The following is a 21,084-nucleotide window of genomic DNA, read 5'->3' as shown; positions in this document are numbered from 1 at the left end:
CAGCATCCGCACCATTTTGCCTTTCTCTCTGAGCAAGCTGTCTGACAGTTTGTGAGATTTACAGCAGCACTACCTGTGTGAGGGTGAATGCTTGGTATGAGTTATGGTTGATAGAGCTTGTTGATACGTAAATGATGGGTGTGGTGCATTAAGCAGCGTTTGAGGCCATAGTTCGGGCATTTGAAGACACATTCATGCTTGCGTGAGGCCATTGAAATAGTTGCGTTGCTGCCTCCAGATCCTTGGATCTTGACTCCTCGCATTGGCCTCCACTGACTTTTCACCATGTATCTGGAAGACCTGCTGTGGTTACAGGACATCTCTCCTATTTCCCACCTGCCATAAAGGGCCTCCAGTGCAGTGTTGGAAAACCTGGGAGCTTGCTCTGTCCCATATTGTGCTATTTTTCACTGTTTATGAGGTCAGATTCATTTCTTGCACAAAGAACAAAGAATAAACAAAATTACAGCACAGGGACAGGCCCTTCAGCCTCCAAGCCTGTTCTGACGATGCTGCCCGAATTAACTAAAACCTTCTACTTTTCTGGGGACCATATCCCTCTATTCCCATCCTATTCATGTATTTGTCAAGACACCCCTTAAAAGTCATTACAGTATCCGCTTACACTACCTCCCCTGGCAACAACTTCTAGGCAACCAATACCCTCTGTGTAAAAAATCTGCCTGTACATCTCCTTTAAACCTTGCCTCTTGCGCTTAAACCTGTGCCCCTTAGAAATTGACTCTTGTGCCCTGGGAAAAAGCTTCTGGCTATCTATTCTGTCCATGCTTCTCATAATCTTGTAGACTTCTATCAGGTCACCCCTCAACCTCTGTTGTTCCAGTGAGAACAAACCAAGTTTCTCCAACCTTTCCTCATAGTTAACACTCTCTATACAAGACAACATTCTGGTAAATCTTTTCTGTACCCTCTCCAAAGCCTCCACATCCTTCTGGTGTTGTGGCGACCAGAATTGAACACTGTATTCCAAGAGTGGCCTAAGTAAGGTTCTATAAAGCTGCAACATGATTTGCCAATTTTTAAACTCAATGTCCTGGCCAATGAACGCAAGCATGCCGTATGCCATCTTGACTACCTTCTCCATTTGCATTGCCACTTTCAGTGACCTGTATACTGATACACCCAGATCCCTTTGCCTATCAATACTTTGAAGGGTTCTGCCATTTACAACAGATTTCCTATCTGTATTAGACCTTCTAAAATGCACTATCTCACATTTGTCTGGATTAAACTCCATCTGCCATCTCTCCACCCAAGTCTTCAACTGATCTATATTCTGCTGTATCCTCTGATGGCCCTCAGCGCTATCCACAAATCCATCAACTTTTGTGTTGTCTGCAGATTTACTTATCAAACCTACATTACATTTTCCTCCAAATTACTTATGTATATTACAACAGCAAAGGTCTCAGCACAGATCCCTGGGGAATGCCACTTGTCACAGCCCTCCATTCAGAAATGCACCTTTTCACTGCTACCCTCATCCTTCTTTGACCTGGCCAGTTTTGTATCCACCTTGCCAGCTCACCTCTGATTCCATATGACTTCACCTTCTGCACCAGTTTGCCATGAGGCCTTGTCAAAGGCCTTACTGAAGCCCATGTAGACAACATCCATTACCCTACCCATTTCAATCATTTTCGTCCCTTCCTCAAAAAACTCGATCAAGTTACCCCTTCATGAAACCATGTTGTATCTCACTAATACGTCCACTTATTTCAAATTGGGAATAAATTCTGTCTTGAAGAATCCTCTCCAATAATTTCTCTATCACCGATGTAAGGCCTGTAATTGCCTGGATTAGTCTTTCTACCCTTCTTAAACAAAGGACCAACACTGGCTATTCTCCATTCATCTGGGATCTCACCTGTAAGAAGTCTCACAACACCAGGTTAAAGTCCAACAGGTTTATTGATAGTAAACGCCACAAACTTTCGGAATGCTGTTCCTTCGTCAGGTGAGTGGACAGTTCTGATCACAAACAGGGCATATAAAGGCACACACAGTTTACAGAATACTGATTAGAATGTGAGTCTTTACAGCTAATCTGCTATTCAAGTCTTAAAGGTGCAGACAATGTGAGTGGAGATAGCATTAAGCATAGGTTAAAGAGATGTGTATTGTCTCCAGACAGGGCAGTAAGTGAGATATTACAAGTTCAGGCAAGTCATGGGGGTTACAGATAGTGTGACATGAACCCAAGATTCCGGTTGTGGCCATCCTCATGTGTGCGTAACTTGGCTATCAGTTTCTGTTCAGTGACTCTGTGCTATTGTATAACGTGAAGGCCACCTTGGAGAATGTTTACTCAAAGATTAGAGGCCAAATGCCCGTCACCGCTGAAGCGTTCGCCAACAGGAAGGGAACAGTCTTGCCTGGTAATTGTCGAGCGGTGTTCATTCATCTGTTGTCATTCATCCTTCCTGTTACATTGAATGCATTCTGATGAGCAAACAGAATAAATATTGTACAAACCAACTGACACAGGTTAGTCTCATGTCACCAGTCCATTGCCATTTACAAATTAGTTCATGTTGTCTGAGATAGAATTCTTCTCCCACTGGCCTGGTGCAAAACCAGCACCATCAAAGATTTGATAAAGGTGGATGTGAAATAAGGAATTCCTCCCTGATTGTTAATCTCCTGGCTAATGATACACTACTTCTGAGGAAATGGAATTCAGTTTTTATTTCTAGCTCCTTCTACATCTTAATGACAATAATAACTTGCATTTATATGGCACCTTTAATGTAATAAAATGTCACAAAGCACTTTGCAGCAGCATCTGCAGATACAATTTGACACTGAATTGCACACGGAGATATTTGGACAAGTGACTTGGTCAAAGAGATACATTTTAAAAGAGCATTTGAAAGGACAGTTTAAGAGGTTTACAAAGGGAATTCCAGATCATTGATTGCTGTACTTATTTTAGTTTAGTCTTGACAATGCTTCAAAAAGCATGTTGTTGATCATAAAGTACATTCAGACATCCAGTGATGATAGTGAAAGGTGCTATAGAAATATATGTGTCTTCTTTTCTTCACTTCCTTGTTCATTCATTTGTTCTGATTTTGTTGCTTTCTTCTACCTTCCCTTCTTCCTTCTGAGATACCCAGCATCTCTCTTTTTTCCTTTTTATCATTGAGAGAGTTAAGCCCATTGTTATATCTTGAGCATAAACTCAGCCGCTCAAATCGACACCCAAACAGTTTCAGGTGACAGCTGGCACTGTCTTTGTTCATTTCCTTTTCTTTGGATGGAAATGAACAATACCATTCCTCCTGTGCCTCAGATCAGCAGGACAGCTATTTGCAGCCACGCACAGGATCTAACTGGCTTTATTCATCAAACAAACAGCACACACTGCCTTACACAGCGTCACTGTTTGGTTAGTTAGTCGGATAGAAAAAAGGCAAGTGACAGATTTGATATTTATCATGTAATTTTTAAAAAAACGTTTGACAGTTTTATTGCTGGAGGGAAAAAAAGCAGAGAACACAATTTCTCGTAAGTGTCATTATTCAATTTCTAACTTTGTAAAGCTCCCACAACCTAAAATATTTTTCCCATTTTTTTGAAGCTCTCTCAATATCATTCAGTTTTTTCTCTTTCTGACTACACGTTAATTGAAGAAGACCAGCACAGGAAGGCAAGTGATGTGTAGTAAAGGTACATCTGGCAGAGAGGCAAAGAATTGAAAAAAATATTTTCTATGTCTTATTTGGTTTCATTTTTTCATACTGATTCATGGGATGTGGGCATCGCAGGTTAGGACAGCATTTATTGTCTATCCCTCATTGCCCTTGAGAAGGTGGTGGCCTTATTGAACTACTGCAGTCCCTATGCTATAGGTACACCCACAGTGCTGTTAGGGAGGGGGTTCCAGGATTTTGACCCAGAGGCAGCCAAGGAATGGCAATACACTTTCAAGTCAGAATAATGTGCGGCTTTGAGGGGACATGGGTGTGCCTGTGTTCCCGTGTATCTGCTGCCCTGTGTGATGATTGCATTGATACGGATATTATAACTGGAGTGTTTAAACATTCAGCTTTATGCTACAGGCAGTCAGTATGTTTGGAGGGGAATACAATACAGATTTTGAGAAAGCAGGGTGAAATTCCTGATATTAATTTTGCACGTGTTTAAGTAGAGCTAATGGACTTTTGTTTATTTATGTTCTCCTGGGATTTCTGATTACAGTGATTGACAGGGCCAGGTGATGATGTGGTTAAAGTGCATTCCTGGGTCTGTAGCACAGAGACAAAAAGTTTTTGCAGAAAGCAATTGATTTGCAGCTGAAGCCTGGTTGAAGTTAGAAGGATTTTGCCGGCCTTTTGAACTCGATGTTCCTCTGAAAGCTCCAAGGCTGTTAACAAATGTTAAAACATATTTCGGTTTGCTAATTGTATTCATTTAAAAGTAGATTTGATTTACGCATGAACTGGGACAGTCATGAGCTAGAAAATAAAGTTGCTTCCTTTAATTTTTAAATATTGTTCAACTGTTAATGGTTAAGTTGCTTCATCTGTTAGAATTAGACTTTCTATCGTTTTACTGATGATCGAGAGTAGATTGATGGGATGATAATTGGTCTGGATGGATTTGACCTGTTTTTGAAGGAAAGGACATGAGAATTTTTCACATTGCCAAAAGGTACATTTTAAGATCTTGCCTTAAAGATCTGAATGATGTCAGAATGATGTCAGAACTGAGAGAATATAAACCATAGAAACCCTACAATGCAGAACAAGGTCATTCGGCCCATCGAGTCTGTATTGAAAACAATCCCACCCAGGCCCTATCTCCATTACTCCACATATTTACCTTACTAATCCCTCTAACCAATGCATCCCGAGACACTAGGGGGAGATTTACCATGGCCAATCCACCTAACCAGCACATCTTTGGACTGTTGGAGGAAACCCACTCAGTCACAGGGAGAACATGCAGACTCCTTAGAGACAGTGACCTAAACCGGGAATTGAACCCAGGTCCCTGGGACTGTGAGGCAGCATTGCTAACTACTGTACCACTGTGCCACCCTCAGAAAAGACTTTGACCATTTGTCTCTATTCATGTTGGGATTGAAGGATGGAGACTGAAGGACTCTGACGGAGGTCTTTATGATTATAAAGTGGTTTCATTGGGTAGACCTGGAGGAGATATTTCTACTTGTACAGGAGTCCAAAAGTAGGGGTTATGATATAAGAAATGTACTGATAAATTCAATAGAATATTTAAGAGAAATATTTGCCCAGATCGTAATTGGAATATGCAACTTGTTGGCACAAGAGTTTATGCTACCCAGGATGAACTTTCAGCCTGGTGACCCCTCCCCAACAAACATACTTCAGAAAATGCATGACTTAAATAGCCCCAGGTACAAAAGCTAAACAATGAAATACCCACACTCAGACATGGTCCTGTGGCCTGTCCTCAGCCCTTACTCTGCCCTCAGAAATCTCCAGTCCCGTTATTCAAAACTTCAGCATCCTATTAATACCACACCCATTCTAAACCATCCAAAACAAATGACAAAAACCTCACCTCCTGTGGGTAGTTGAGTTACCTGCAGGCCAATGTTTTGGGAAACAGCTCTCATCATAATACAGTACCATGATGTTCCCTCAGCTTGGTCCACCTAGAATCATGCACTCTGCTCCTGCACATCCTCTGAGACCTCATCATGAGATTATTACAGTCGCCAGGGTGACATTCCCTGGGCAATACCCATTCCCTTCTTGGCATATGCCACATAGAAATGAATTGCAGTAATGATTTCGTTTATCAATGAGAATGGGTTCGGTCTGACTACTTGAAGAAGCTGATGCTGAAGCTTAGTACTAAGTTAACACACTCTTAGTCTCAATGTCTTGCTACAGTGGCATGGTGGTTAGCACTTCTGTTCACTGCTCCAGGGACCAGGTTTCAGTTGCAGCTGTGGGCAATTGTCTACGTGGAGTTTGCACATTCTCCCCATGTCTGCGTGGGTTTCTTCTGGGTGCTGTAGTTTCCTCCCACAATCCAAAGATGTGCAGATTAGGTGGATTGGCTATGGTAAATTGCCCCTAACTGTCCCAAGCTTGCATGTTAGGGGGATTAGCCATTGTAAATATTTAGCGTTATATGGATAGGGGAGGGAAAACGGCTTGGGTAAGGTACTCCATCGGTGAGAGTCAGTGCAGACTGGATGGGCCGAATGACCTTCTTCTGCACTGTAGGGATTCTGTGATTCTATTTCTTATCCCATTTCAGTGGCAGTCCAGGAATCTCATTCCCCTGCCAAGTCCCAATTTCCCTTCACAAATTCTTAAATCTCATTTCAAGGGGTGTTGCTTCCTGACGGTGTTGACTTTGAATCCTGAGTTCCTCCTACTGTAAACCACAATTGCTTCGAATGATTACATATGAGTGGCTGATTTGTGTAAGAACACAGCTTAAAAGTTATAAGATTAAAAAGAGTGAGTCTCCTTTGAAGCAGAGAAGGCCTAGAAGTTTACAAACCTGTCTGGGCACTGTTGTGGGATGTGGAGATGCTGGCATTGGACTGGAGTAAGCACAATAAAAAGTCTCACAACACCAGGTTAAAGTCCAACAGGTTTATTTGGCAGCACTAGCTTTCAGAGCGCTGCTCCTTCATCAGGTGAGTGAAGAGTTGTGTTCACAAACAGGGCATACATAGACACAAACTCAATTTACAAGATAATGCTTGGAATGCGTGTCTTTATAGGTAATCAAGTCTTAAAAACTACAGACAATGTGAATGGAGAGAGAGTTAAGCTCAGGTTAAAGGGGTGTGTATTGTCTTCAGCCAGGACAGCTAGTGAGATTTTGCAAGCCGAGGCAAGTCATGGGGGTTATAGATAGTGTGACATGAACCCAAGATACCGTTGAGGCCATCCTCATTTGTGCAGAATTTGGCTATCAGTCTCTGCTCAGTGACTGAGTTGTCGTGTGTCGTGAAGGGTGTCTTGGCCTTCATCATAATCCAGAGGTGCAGCTCCATGATGTTCCCTCAGCTTGGTCTACCTAGAATCATGTACTCTGCTCCTGCACATCGCAAGACCTCATCATGAGATTATTATAGTCAGCTTACCCGAAGATCAGAGGCCGAATGCCTGTGACTGCTGAAGTGTTCCCTGACAGAAGAACAGTCTTGCCTCGCGATTGTCGAGCAGTGTTCATTCATCCGTTGTCATAGCGTCTGCAAGGTCTCCCCAGTGTACCATGCCTCAGGACATCCTTTCCTGCAGTGGATCAGGTAGACAACGTTGGCCGAGTCGCAAGAGTATGTACTGTGTACCCGGTGAATGGTGGACTCACATGAGATGATGGCATCCGTGTCGGTGATCCGGCATGTCTTGCACAGGTTGCTGTGACAGGATTGTGTGGCGTCATGGTCACTGTTCTCCTGAAGGCTGGGTAGTTTGCTGCAGAGAATCATCTGTTTGAGGCTGTGCAGTTGTTTGAAGGCAAGAAGTGGGGGTGTGGGGATGGCCTTGGCAAGATGTTCGTCTTTATCAATGATATGTTGAAGGCTCCGGAGAAGACGTCGTAGCTTCTCCGCTCCAGGGAAATACTTGACGACGAAGGGTACTCTGTCCGCTGAATCCCATGTTTGTCTTCTGAGGAGGTTGGTATGGTTTTTTGCTGTGGTGCGTCAGAACTGTCGATCGATGAGTCGAGCACCATATCCTGTTCTTATGAGGGTGTCTTTCAGCGTCTGTAGGTTTCTGTTGCGTTCCTCCTCATCTGAGCAGATCCTGTGTATACAGAGAGCTTGTCCATAGGGGATGGCTTCTTTAACATATTTAGGGTGGAAGCTGGAGAAGTGGAGCATCATGAGATTATCGTGGGCTTGCGGTGAAGTGAAGTACTGAGGTGACTGTCCTTGTGTGCTCAAGGGCACCAACATCCTGTGGCATGGAAAATGGCATATTCTCCAAGAGAAGGACATTTCTGGAATAAAGCAACTGACCACTACAATCACCTCAGCAAGGTATTGATAAATTCTAAGATACTACAATTTAACAATGGATGACCTTAATGTTGCCACTAAATCATTTGTTAGCTGAATCCTGGAAATCGGGTGTAGCAAAGAAGTGGCCACTATCATCATCCCTCAGTATCCTGTTTGCTTGAAGGATGTTGACAAAAATGAAGAGTGTTGACTCAAACAAAGGATACTGTCCATCATCTGTGCTCAACATGCTTCCTGCTGGTTCAACTCTTTTATAGTATAACTATTTTGCTACCAAATAAACCTGTTGGACACCTTACCTGGTGTTGTGAGACTTCTTACTATAAGTATTAGAGCCATACACTGGGATTTTTAGTCCAAGTCACGTTTTTTGTAACACAAAACACAAATGCTTCACTTTCCTTTTCTTGCATTCACCAAGATGGCTTCCATGCCTGAGCAGGACTCTGTGCTCTGCTTATATAGCCTAGCAAGACTACACAGCTGATCTTCCTTGCACTGATTCCTGTTAGGGCTTTCCATCAGTCTGCCATGTGACTTTTGGGTTGACTTAATGTGGCCATCTTGTTAGGGGAAAACTCTTAACAAATTTGAGAATATAATGAGAAAAAGACCATCCTTCCTGCACACAGCCTCTGGTGACACCAGGCATCAAATGTGAATTGTCCATTCAGTTCTTTAATAGACTTTTATATCATATAGGAAATGTATTGTCTCATTTGGCTTTCTGTATCCAAACTGGGAAACCCATCCACATGCACTTTTCAGTGGAGATGTACAATATCGAAGAGGAATTCGGAGACCCGCATAATATGTGGCTTGTTTATTAAAATAATTTAAAAAGGCTATCTGAATGTTATTCTGAAGTGTTTCCTTTACTTTAAGAAGAATTGGATCATTTTTCAGACTTATGTAAGAATCTGTGGGACCTGTCTTTCTCAGCAGTGAGTGAGAGTGATCATGGAGGAGTATGCCTGACAATGCCACAAACTGGGCGAATATTAGAATCCATATTGCTTGGGGTTAGCTGGAATGGTGTGGGGTGACAGTGAGGGACTGGCAGCTGGAAGTCTAGCCTGGTAGTCAGACTCAATCAAAAGGCACAGGATGGCTTTTTAAACCAGCGGGTGTGGCAGCAGAGGGAACCAAACTGTTCGCAGGGTAGCCGGGTGCAGCAGGGGCACAGGAACAGGGGCACCATGCTGAATGAAGAAGGTGGCCTAAGCTCAGTGAGCAGCTGAGTCAAAGTCAAGTATTGAAAGAAATGGGTCATGGGATTTTCATAGGAGGATGAAGCAAGCATGTACACACATCATGATGTGAGGGGGAGACAGTGACAAACTGGTATTATCACTGGAATAGTAATCCAGAGACCCAAGATAAAGTTCTGGAGGCCCAGTTCAAATCCCACCATGCAGATGGTGGAATTTTAATTCAATAAAAAAACTGGAATTAAAAATCTAATGAAGACCAGTAAACCATCGTTGATTGTTGTAAAAACCGGTCTGGCCCATCAATGTCCTTTAGGGAAAGAAATCTTCCGTCTTTACCTGGTCTGGCTTACAGGCCCACAGCAACATGGTTGATTCGTAACTGTCAGCTCAAGAACAATTAGGGATGTGCAATAAATGTTGGCCCGGCCAATGGCACTCATGTCCCACAAGTGGAAATGAAATGGTCGGGATACTGCGAGTATCACAGGGCTGGGGCAGGGGCAACGCCAGGAAAAACTTGCCCCTGCTCACTCCTGCTGTTGGCTGTTCCAGGCAGAGGGAGTGACGATCTGTACAGGGAGGACCAGAAAAAGGAGGAAAGTGCAGAGTACCTCCACTCTCACTCCATAAGTCAGAGGCTGACAACATAGGAAGGGTCAGAGGGAGGAAGAACATACAGATCAGGCTTGCTTTTGAGGCACCTTGTGACTGAATCATGAGCAAGAGGAACTGCTTGAGCAATGTAAAAGCAGCTGGAATCATTCCTCAAGAAGGTTCTTGACCAGAATGTTGTACGAAACGGATCTCACTTGTTAATTTCACCTAAAACTGTTTGCAACCGATTCAGTGGAAGTAATTGGACAGCAAGTTGCCATGTTGCTTTCTGATTGTCTGACCCGTACCCCGGGAAATAGGTTTTTTTTGTGAGCTCTCGCCACCACTGCCCCCCGGTCCTGCAGCCCTATTTACTGCCCATTTCTCGGAGTGGATGTGCTGGCTCTGCTCTCATAGGGTGATGTATTTAAGGGGAAGCTGGATCAATACATGAGGGAGAACGGAACTGAAGGACATTCTGATAGGATTAAGTAAAGTGGGCTGGGGTGATGTCTAACGCTCAGGATGGGCTGAATGGCCTGTTTGTGTGATGTACATTCTGTGAGTACATGTCTGATGAAAATATTAAGAATTAAGCAACATGTTTGCACAGATCTAAGTGTGGCAGGTTTCAGCTGACTTGTCACTTTATAAATAGCACAGTCAATTCATTTGCCTTGTTTTATTGGTGGAAGCTGTAATCACTGAGGCCGTGCAAAGCTTTGTCGCTTGTTAATTATTACAATCCTCAGCACTGACTAACTTTAAGGATTGGAACACAAAATGTCATTTTTCATTTGAAAATTAACGTCAATTTCATCTCGCTGTCAAAGAATTTTTTAAAAAGCATTCTTTCCTCACGATGATCCATAATTTGCCATTTCTTCTGGCAGGTGGTGCTTTGTGCCACTGTTTGGTCTCAGGCTATTGTCAGCCGTGCCTCTGTCTGTAACACACTGGACTCCCAAATAAGAAGGTTCTGGACTGAAAGTCCCACTTCAGAAACCCGAGCACACAATCCATACTGACACTACCACTGCAGGAAAAGGAGTACTGCAGTGTCGGAGGTGACATCTTTCAGATAAGATATTAATCCAACAACCTGTCTGCCCTACTTTTTAGAATTATAGAGTCATGGAGGTTTACAGCATGGAAACAGGCCCTTTGGCCCAAGTTGTCCTTTTCTTTAAAACCCCTAAGCTAATCCCAATTACCCACATTTGGCCCATATTCCTCTATACCCATCATACCCATGTAACTATCTAAATGCTTTTTAAAAGACAAAATTGTACCCCCCTCAATTACTACCTCTGGGAGCTTGTTCCAGACACTCACCACCCTCTGTGAAAAAATTGCCCCTTTGGACACTTTTATATCTCTTCCCTCTCACCTTAAACCTATGCCCTCTAGTTTTAGACTCCCCTCCCTTTGGGAAAAGATATTGACTATCTACTTTGTCTATGCCCCTCATTATTTTATAGACCTCTATAAGGTCACCCTTCAGCTGCCTACGCTCCAGAGAAAAAAGTCCCAGTCTATTCAGCCTCTCATTAAAGTCCTGGTAGCAACCTAGTAAATCATTTCTGTGCTCTTTCTAGTTTAATAATACCTTTTCTATAATAGGATGAGCAGAATTGCACACGATATTCCAAGCGTGGCCTTACCACTGTCTTGTACAACTTCGACAAGACATCTCAACTCCTGTATTCAATGTTCTGACTGATGTAAGCGTGCCGAATGCCTTATTCACCACTCTGTCCACCTGTGACTCCACTTTCAAGGAGTTATGAACATGTACCCCGAGATCTCTTTGTTCTATAACTCTCCCCAATGTCCTACCATTAACTGAATAAGTCCTGCCCTGGTTCGATCTACCAAAATGCATCACCTTGCATTTGTCTAAATTAAACTCCATCTGCCATTCATCAGTCCACTGGCCCAATTGATCAAGATCCCATTGCAATTGGAGATAATTTTCTTCACTGTCCACTATACCACTAATCTTGGTGTCATCTACAAACTTACTAACCATGCCCCCTATATTCTCATCCAAATCATTAGTACAAATGACAACAGTGGGCACAGCACTGATCCCTGAGGCACACTATATAGACAAAACATATCATTCATGGTGGAGGAAATGAGACAGTGCAGAATATAGTGTTACAGTCATAGCTAGGGTGTAGAGAAAGATCAACTTAATACAAGGTGGGTCCATTCAAAAGTCTGACAGCAGCAGGAAAGAAGCTGCTCTTGAATTGGTTGGTAGATGATATCAGAATTTTGTATCTTCTTCCAACAGAAAGAAGATGGAAGAGAGAATGTTCAGGGTTCGTGGGGTGCTTAATTATGCTGGCTGCTTTGCCAAGGCAGCAGGAAGTGTAGACAGAATCAATAGATGGGAGGCTGGTTTGCGTGATGGATTGGGCTACATTCATGGGCTTGCAGTTCCTTGCGGTCTTGGGCAGAGCAGGAGCCATACCAAGCTGTGATACAATCAGAAAGAATACTTTCACTGGTGCATCTGTAAAAGTTGGTGAGAGTCGTAGCTGACATGTCAAACTTCTTTAGGCTTCTAAGAAAGTAGAGGCATTTGTGGGCTTTCTTAACTATTGTGTTGGCATGTGGGGACTAGGACAGGTTGTTGGTGATCTGGACACCTAAAAACTTGAAACTCTCGACCCTTTCTACTTCATTCCCGTTGATGTAGACAGGGACATGTTTTCCTTCATGCCTCTTGAAGTTGATGACAATCTCCTTCGTTTTGTTGATACAAAGGATCTGAGAGTATCAGGCTTGAATAAGAAAACAAAAGCTGAACAAGTGAATACATTATTATATACAGTAGGTTCAATAACCAACAGCATAACTGCCAGATAGGAATATATGAAACTTCCAATAACTTTGAAGAGGCCATGAAGACCCTGGACACCTATTTCAACCTAAGAAGCAATATAATTGTGGAGTAAGCAACATTTAACAATAGAGTTTGAATTCCAGAGAACTCTCATAGATAAGTTATACAGATTGGCTGAAGTCTGTGACCATGGTGAGCTCCAATCAGAGCACATGAGCGATGGAATAATATTGGGAGCGACCAATGATACTCTTTTAGATGTTCACCTTCTAGTCACCTCAGTATGGGAAAGTTATGATAGCACTAGCAGGGGTTCAGAGGAGATTCTCCAGAATGAAGCATTTGAGCTATGTGGAGAGACTGGATAGGCTTGGATTGTTTTCTCTAGAGGAGAGAAGTTTGAGGGGGAACATGATTGTGGTGTGTAAGATTATGAGGGGTATGGACAGGGTGACTAGGGAGAAGCTGTTCCCCTTGGTCAGGAAATGGGGTCAATCATGAGGGAGCATAGTTTTAGGGGTAAAGGGCAGGAGATTCAGAGGGAATTTGAGAACTTTTTTTTCGCTCAGAGTGATGGGAATCTGGAATGCGCTGTCTGGGAAGGTAATGGAAGTCGGAAACCTTACAACATTTAAAAAATATTTGGATGAGCACTTAAAACACCATAAAATTCAAGGGTATGGGAGAAGTGCTGGAAAATTGGATTAGTGTGAGTTTAGTGATAGTTACCATTCGTCCAGACTCAATGGGCTGAATGGCCTTTTCTACATTGTACAATCTATGATTTTAAAGATTTGACTTTGGAAAAAGCCATTCAAATCAGCAGATAATTGGAAGTTCACTAGCAAAACCGATCCATTATACCTTGGTATAGAGAAACCTCAACAGTCCAGCTCATAAAGCAACCAAAAGGCAAAAGGCAAGCACCCAAGCAAAGCACAAAGATGGTGGTAGACTGTGTCAGTGCTGTGACTCCAAAAGACTTCCATGAGTAGTGACAGCAACCACTGTGCAACCCCCTGGACACTTTGGAAAGATGTGCAAGTCCAAAACATTGGGACAGATGGGGGACCCCAGAGGAGTCCACTGGATAGGGCAGTCACACCACGGAGAAGTCCAGCAATGTTTCTTGTGAGGATTTAAGAATCTCAGATTCATAGTTTGGAATGCTGACACATTTGTAAATGGCTACTTTGCAAATTTCAAATTAGACACGGGGCCAGTGTAATGAGCCTGTTGGATAAAGAACTGTGGCTAATGAAACAATGTCTGGAAGCAGTTATACGGATCAGGAGGCATCAAGATCCATGTGAAGTATGTTGCAAGCAACCCTCCAATATAAACACAAACAAAATACAATAAACGTTAAATGTGCTCGACAATTTTCCATCCTGAACAGAGAAGCTGTGTTGATTGCAACACAAAAATATCAGCGTGATTAATCAGGAAGGATCTGACTCAAATTTAAAAGAACAAGACTTTCCAAAACTTTTCACTGGGCTGGGATTACTGACGGCTGCAAACAGCAGGAATTGCTGCAGTGCATCTTGTAGATGGTCTATTTAGCTGCCACTGTGTGTTGATGGTGGAGGGAATGAGTGTTTGTGAATTGCGTGCCAATCAAACTTTGTCTTCCTTGTCCTCGATGGTGTTGAACTTTTTGAGTATTGTTGGAGTTGCACTCATCCAGGCAAGGAGAGAGTATCCTGACTTGTGCCCTGTAGATGATGAACGGGCTTTAGGTAGTCAGGAGGTGAGTTACACGCCGCAGGATGCCCAGCCTCTAACCTGCTCTGGTAACTGCAGTATTTATATGGCTAGCCTGGGTTGATGTCAAATATCTCACAGGACTAATTAAAAGAGCCACATTTCCTGTATTAAAATGATGACAACATTTTAAAAATTACACTTCACACATTGTGACCGTGAAATGCTTTGTAACATTCTGAAAGTGTGAAAGATATATATGCAAGTTCTGGCAAAACAGGTTTTAGGAGAGGAATAGATTCCTATATTCCTAACTTTCCACAATGTTTCCACTCCTCTATCTTTCTCACCTAAGATTAACAGTGAAATTTAACAGGTTATTCAAATGAACGGAGAGAGAATCAAAGTCAAACCTATACTTTCCCAGTAATTACTGGAATGTGAACAGGATTCTGGAACCTGAGTTAATATTTCCCACTCTCAATAACTGAATCAAGTTATCATATACAGTTTTGTTTGTAGATTCATAGATGTTCACAGCACAGGAGGCCATTTGGCCCATTGTATCCATGCCAGTCAACAAAGATCTGACTACACTAATCCCATTTTCCAGTAATTGACCTGTAGCCCTGGAGGTTATGGCAGTGCAAGTGATTATCTAAGTACTTTTTAAACGTTACAAGAGTTTCTGACTCAACCACCCTTTCAGGCAGTGAGTTCCAGACCCTCACCACCCATTGGATGAAAATGTTTTCCTCAATTCCCCTTTTAGACTTTCACTTTAAATCTACATTGTGACTCTTCTTGGATTAATTTATCAAACTCAGATTTCTGCATCACTTCAGATGTCACATGGGATCATAATTTTATGAGATTGAAAAATAGTCACAGTCCTAGAATTTTATAGTTAGAAGTCTCACCCAGCAGGTTCATTTGGAATCACGAGCTTTCGGAGCGCTGCTCCTTCATCCGGTGAGTCTCACCTGATGTTGTGAGACTCCTTAATGTGCCCACCCCAGTCCAATGCCGGCATCTTCACATCATAGAGTTTTCCAGCACACAAAGAGACCCTTTAGCTCATTGTGTCTGTGCCAGTCATCGAGCATCAATCTGTTCTAATCCCACTTTCCAGCACTTGCTCCGTAGTCTTATATGCTGTGGCATTTCAAGTACTCATTTAAATGTTTCTTAAATGTTGTGAGGATTCCTGCCTCTCCCACCCGTTCAGGCAGTGAGTACCAGATTACCACCACCCTATGGGTGAAAAAGTTTTTCCTCAAATCTTCTCTAAATTCCCTGACCCTTACCTTCAATCTCTGCCCCCTGGTTATTGATCCCTCTACTAAGGGGAAAAGGTCCTTCCCAGTTATCTTTATCTGTATCCATCATAATTTGGTGTACCTCAATCACGTTGCCTCTCAGCCTCCTCTGCCCCAAGTAAATGACCCCAGCCTAACCAGCCTCTTCATAGCTGAAATGTTCCAGCCCAAGGCAGCATCCTGGTGGATCCCCTCTCACACCCTCTCCAGTGCAATCACATCCTTCCTATCATGTGGCAACCTGAACTGCGACAGTACTCCAGCTGTGGAGTTTGGACCCAATGGGCCTCGCTGAGACTGTGTAAGAAAAGCTCATTTGGGAATAAAGTGGCTTTTGACTTTTGTATCTTTAGTTTGTTGGCAGACAGGGGGTGGAGGGGGGGAACATGCCCTTTTTTTTGTGGGGAGTGTGCAGGCATTGGACACTTGCTCTGTTTTTTGTGGGGAGTGTGCAGGCATTGGACACTTGCTCTGTTTTTTGTGGGGAGCATGCAGGCATTGGACACTTGCTCTGTTTTTTGTGGGGAGCGTGCAGGCATTGGACACTTGCTCTGTTTTTTGTGGGGAGTGTGCAGGCATTGGACACTTGCTCTGTTTTTTGTGGGGAGCGTGCAGGCATTGGACACTTGCTCTGTTTTTTGTGGGGAGTGTGCAGGCATTGGACACTTGCTCTGTTTTTTGTGGGGAGTGTGCAGGCATTGGACACTTGCTCTGTTTTTTGTGGGGAGCGTGCAGGCATTGGACACTTGCTCTGTTTTTTGTGGGGAGCGTGCAGGCATTGGACACTTGCTCTGTTTTTTGTGGGGAGCGTGCAGGCATTGGACACTTGATCTGTCTTTTGTGGGGAGCATGCAGGCATTGGACACTTGCTCTGTTTTTTGTGGGGAGTGTGCAGGCATTGGACACTTGCTCTGTTTTTTGTGGGGAGTGTGCAGGCATTGGACACTTGCTCTGTTTTTTGTGGGGAGCGTGCAGGCATTGGACACTTGCTCTGTTTTTTGGGGGGAGTGCGCAGGCATTGGACACTTGCTCTGTTTTTTGTGGGGAGCGTGCAGGCATTGGACACTTGCTCTGTTTTTTGTGGGGAGCATGCAGGCATTGGACACTTGCCCTGATTTGGCTGTTGGTGGGTGAAATCTAACACTTGCTGGAGTACAGCTTAATGAGTGTTGAAACAGCGCTGTCATAACCTCCCTGCTCTCACATTCTATGATTTTATGTCTAAAATCATTCAATGTACTGTTAGCGCGAGTGGGCGAAACGACCACTACGGACTCAGGGTGAAGTTCAATAACGGCACAGCTTTATTTTCTTTTACGTTGATGGAGAAGCGCAGTCAGGACATACAAACAGACTGTCCCGAAAGCGCTCTGCCCATCCCTCACAGCGGGCTATAGTTATACCTGAACTTCGGTGCAGTATGCGATTCAAATGCTAATACTTTATTTACAGTATTCGAACTTAGCCATCCTGTCTCGATGTTTCCAAGTGTTGAGGAAATTATTTTAGGTGTGTGTTAATTGTTTTGTCTGGTTGGTTATTTAATAATCTAGAATCTCCGGGGTTTGAACCATTGGTGTGTCATTGATCTCAAAAGAGGTTTTGAGGGGCCAGTAATGTTTCCTTAACTATGCTAATTTTAGGTGTCTCCATGGGTTGTTTGACTGTTATAAAAGTGCTGATTTTGATGGGGTGGAGATTTAGTTCCTGTAGGTGCCATCCTGTCCAGCTTCCCTTATGTGCTAGCCCTCACTTGCATTCTAAAAGCATGCTCTTGCCTACTGATCGGTGTCTGTTACTTTGGGATTCTTAGTGGAGAGGCTCTGAGGGTAACTTTAGTCTGCTTCCATTTTGTGTGCCCAATTTCATAAAATTTGTTGTCCGATAACAGTACAAATGGATTCCTTCCTGGCTGTGAGGGAACATTGGCACCGGGACATTTTTCTAGCCAACAACTACCTCTGCAATTTGCACTCTGCAAACTCCCCACAGCCACAGCTTTGAATTGGCCTCAGGATGAGGCTGGACACGATATGGCTTCAGCAATAATCCAGTGTTCCTGCTTCAAGGCCATGAGGTCCCAGCTGCCACAGTCAAAGCCCATTGCAACCACAACACAAACGCTGCCGAACATACTGAAACTAAAACAGACTAAAACCTGGTGTTGTCAGACTTTTTACTGTGTTTACGCCAGTCCAACGCCGGCATACCCACATCATGAACATACTGATGCCAGATCCACACACAAACAGAAGCACAGTTGGGAAAAATAAAGAGCTCACTAAAGTTTGAACTAAAACACGTCCATTTCCAAATGCCGGAATCTGTGGATGGCTTTAGCAATCGGAGCACTCAATACTGTGCCTGGTTGCTGTCTGTAAAGAGGGAGAAAGATGAATAAATATAATCCGGGACGTAATTAATTGGTTTCAGTTTCGATTTTTGTTTTGAAAAAAAGTGGGAGAAACTGGAGCAGCAAGATTGTCAAGTTGTTTTCTTTCCCAGGGTTGGTCTCTCTCTCTCTATCACTCCTCCAGGCAACACGGTGTGTGTAAAGTGATCTTAACAGCTGCTCCCTGCCCCTGAGTACAGCTTGGCCCATTACAAGTCAAGATACTTTATGGAAAAGGATACAGTGTCCTTAAAAATAGCAGGAGCTGAGTTCCCGGAGTTGCCGGTTTGCCGGTCGGTTCCGCCTCTGGGCTGGTGTGACAGACTGATCCAGTCCAGCTGAGACTCCCAACATGTCAAAAACAAGCCAGCTGTAGGCAAAGTGGACACAAGTTTCCATCCACGGGCACCTGCCTGGGAAACACAACATCAAACCTTTCATTCCTTGCCAGGAGAGGATTGCTTTACTGTGCTCTGAAATTCCCTGAGCGGCTGGATTGGAAACTCTGAATAAAGTTGATTTTTTGGAAGCAGCGGGCGGTGGTGGCGAGGGCGGGGGTGACATCCCAGGTATGTGATTCCCTTTCTTTTGTTGAGAAAAAGCTGTTTTGCTGCAAGTGTGGAATGTGTGGAGTTTGGATCCAATGGGCCTTGCTGAGACTGAGTCAAATTGCAAATTGTGTAAGAAAAACTCGTTTGGGAATAAAGTGGCTGATGCCTTTTGAATCTTTAGTTTGGTGGCGGGAGTGGGGGGAGGGGCAGGAATTGGACACTTGCCCTGTTTTTTTGGGGAGGTGCAGGAATTGGATCTTTGCCCTGTTTTGGGGAGGTGTGCAGCGATTGGATACTTGCCCTGTTTTTGTTGGGGGTGGGGTGGTGTGCAGGAATTGGATACTTGCCCTGTTTTGGGAGGTGTGCAGGAATTGGACACTTGCCCTGTTTTTTTTTGGGGGGGGGTAGTGTGCAGGGATCGGGACACTTGCCCTGTTTTGGGAGGTGTGCAGCGATTGGACACTTGCTCTGTTTTGGGGGGGGGGGGGGGTGGTGTGCAGGGATTGGGCCACTTGCCCTGTTTTGGGGGGGGTGGTGGTGTGCAGGGATTGGGCCACTTGCCCTGCTTTGGGGAGGTGTGCAGGGATTGGATACTTGCCCTGTTTAAGCTGTTGTGGATGAAATTTTACACTTGCTGCTGAACAGGGCTGAAAACTTCACCGCGTGTTTGCAAACTTACAGTGCCCTACTTTGTAGGGGCTGGGTGAACGAGGAACCGCTTATATATAAGGACAGGTAGGAGAGGATGAGAATCCACTAGTATGTGGGACACACGGTGCCTTAGATAAATGCAGTGTTCCTGCATCATTGTGACAGTGATGAATGCTCTGGAATGCCCTCCAGTCCCGGGACAGAGACAGAAGACAAACGGAGAAGCGCAGTTTCAGCCCCATTCGGCCTGTGCATGTTAACTTCGCCAATCAATCCCTCACTGCAGTGGACAAGACTAGCACCCCCCAAATCTGTTAATAAAACCAATTTGAAACTATCCCGGAGTACCTCTCACCATTAAAATCAGGAAACAGTCCTAATATTGCAATGTTGATTTGGAGGGACATTATGATTTCTAACCATCACTTCGATCTGGAATATATTTGTTAATGTTTCTGCGAATGTCACTCCGGTTAATTATTTCTACAACTGGATACGGCCGGCCTGACTGACTGAAATTTATTTTTATTTCTCTTGGTTGACTTACCGCAACTTTGGACTTGAATTAGAATCGAACCTCTTACATTCGTAATCGGATAGTTAACATTAGTATTCGGATAGTTGAAGTGTTACCTTTCTATGGAGGCAGGCAGCAGGTTTAAAAGTTGAAATGCTGTAATCTCTTTGTTACTATCGGTTTATGTGGCAGTGATCGAGCGGCAGTGATCAACTGTATTCTCCTATTCATGTTTAACGGGTTCTCAGCACAGAGAGGGGGAAACTGGAGATGAATAGATATTCGGGGCTAATTTCTGGAACACGCCAGTTCAAGATTTTCAACAAATAAATGTTCATTCCGTTATTCTACTGCCTGTTTGCATTCGTCTCTGACTGATGTCGGGTGCACAGTTAGAACAGCTACCAGCTGATTAATCAGAAAATGGTAATACTTTACAGCACGATATCTGCCCAATATATGTGCAGAAACTGCCTGCCTGAAGGATTAATTTGAAAAAGGTGTGTTTTTCTTTCCTAAACGGCGTCCTTAAAACACACACACTCACTCACTCTCTCTCACACACTCTCATCAGCCCATGTTTTGATTTGATACTGATCTGATTTGATTTGATTTATTATTGTCACATATATTAACATACAGTGAAAAGTATTGTTTCTTGCATGCTATACAGACAACGCATACTGTTCATAGAGAAGGAAACGAGAGAGTGCAGAATGTAATGTTACAGTCTAGGGCGCAGAGAAAGATCAACTTAAAGCGAGACAAGTCCATTCAAAAGTCTGACAGCAGCAGGGCAGGAGCTGTTCTTGAATCTGTTGGTATGGACTTCAGACTTTGTACCTTTTTTCCCATGGAAGAAGGTGAAAGAGAGAATGTCCAGGGTGCATGGGGTCCTTAATTATGCTGAGGCATCAGGAAATGCATTCTCCTATTCGTGTTTCAGAGTCAATAGATGGAAGGCTGGTTTGCATGATGAATTGGGCTCCATTCACCACCTTTTGTAGCTCCTTGCAGTTGTTGGGTCGAACAGGGACCATACCAAGCTGTGATACAACCAGAAAGGATGCTTTCTATGGTGCATCCGTAAAAGGAGCTGACATGCCAAAGTTGCTTTGTCTTCTGAGAAAGTAGAGGCGTTGGTGGCTTTCTTAATTATAGTGTCAGCATGGGAGGACCAGGATAGGTCATTGGTGATCTGGACACTTAATAAGTGTGCTCTGACCCTTTCTCGACCCTTTCTATTTTGTCCCCATTGATATAGGCAGGGGCATGTC

At 43.6% G+C, this 21,084-nt stretch overlaps 1 protein-coding gene across 2 annotated transcripts in view; it reads left to right on the top strand.

The window, feature by feature from the left end:
- Positions 1 to 19,264: 19,264 nt before the first annotated feature.
- fgf13a (fibroblast growth factor 13a) overlaps positions 19,265 to 21,084 on the top strand; it is a 494,238-nt gene continuing 492,418 nt past the window's right edge. Inside the window, exon 1 of one of the 2 annotated variants that reach the window (XM_080187791.1) lies at positions 19,265 to 19,374. The gene's annotated coding sequence lies outside the window, so the exon portion shown is untranslated. The remainder of the gene's footprint in view (positions 19,375 to 21,084) is intronic. The other variant, XM_080187794.1, reaches the window with a different exon arrangement.

This window comes from Carcharhinus amblyrhynchos, chromosome 4, assembly GCF_965287045.1.
Source record: "Carcharhinus amblyrhynchos chromosome 4, sCarAmb.v2.hapA, whole genome shotgun sequence".
NCBI lineage: Eukaryota > Metazoa > Chordata > Chondrichthyes > Carcharhiniformes > Carcharhinidae > Carcharhinus > Carcharhinus amblyrhynchos.
The sequence above is the reverse complement of the archived record's forward strand: the minus strand, read 5'-3'. Positions and strand labels throughout refer to the sequence as shown.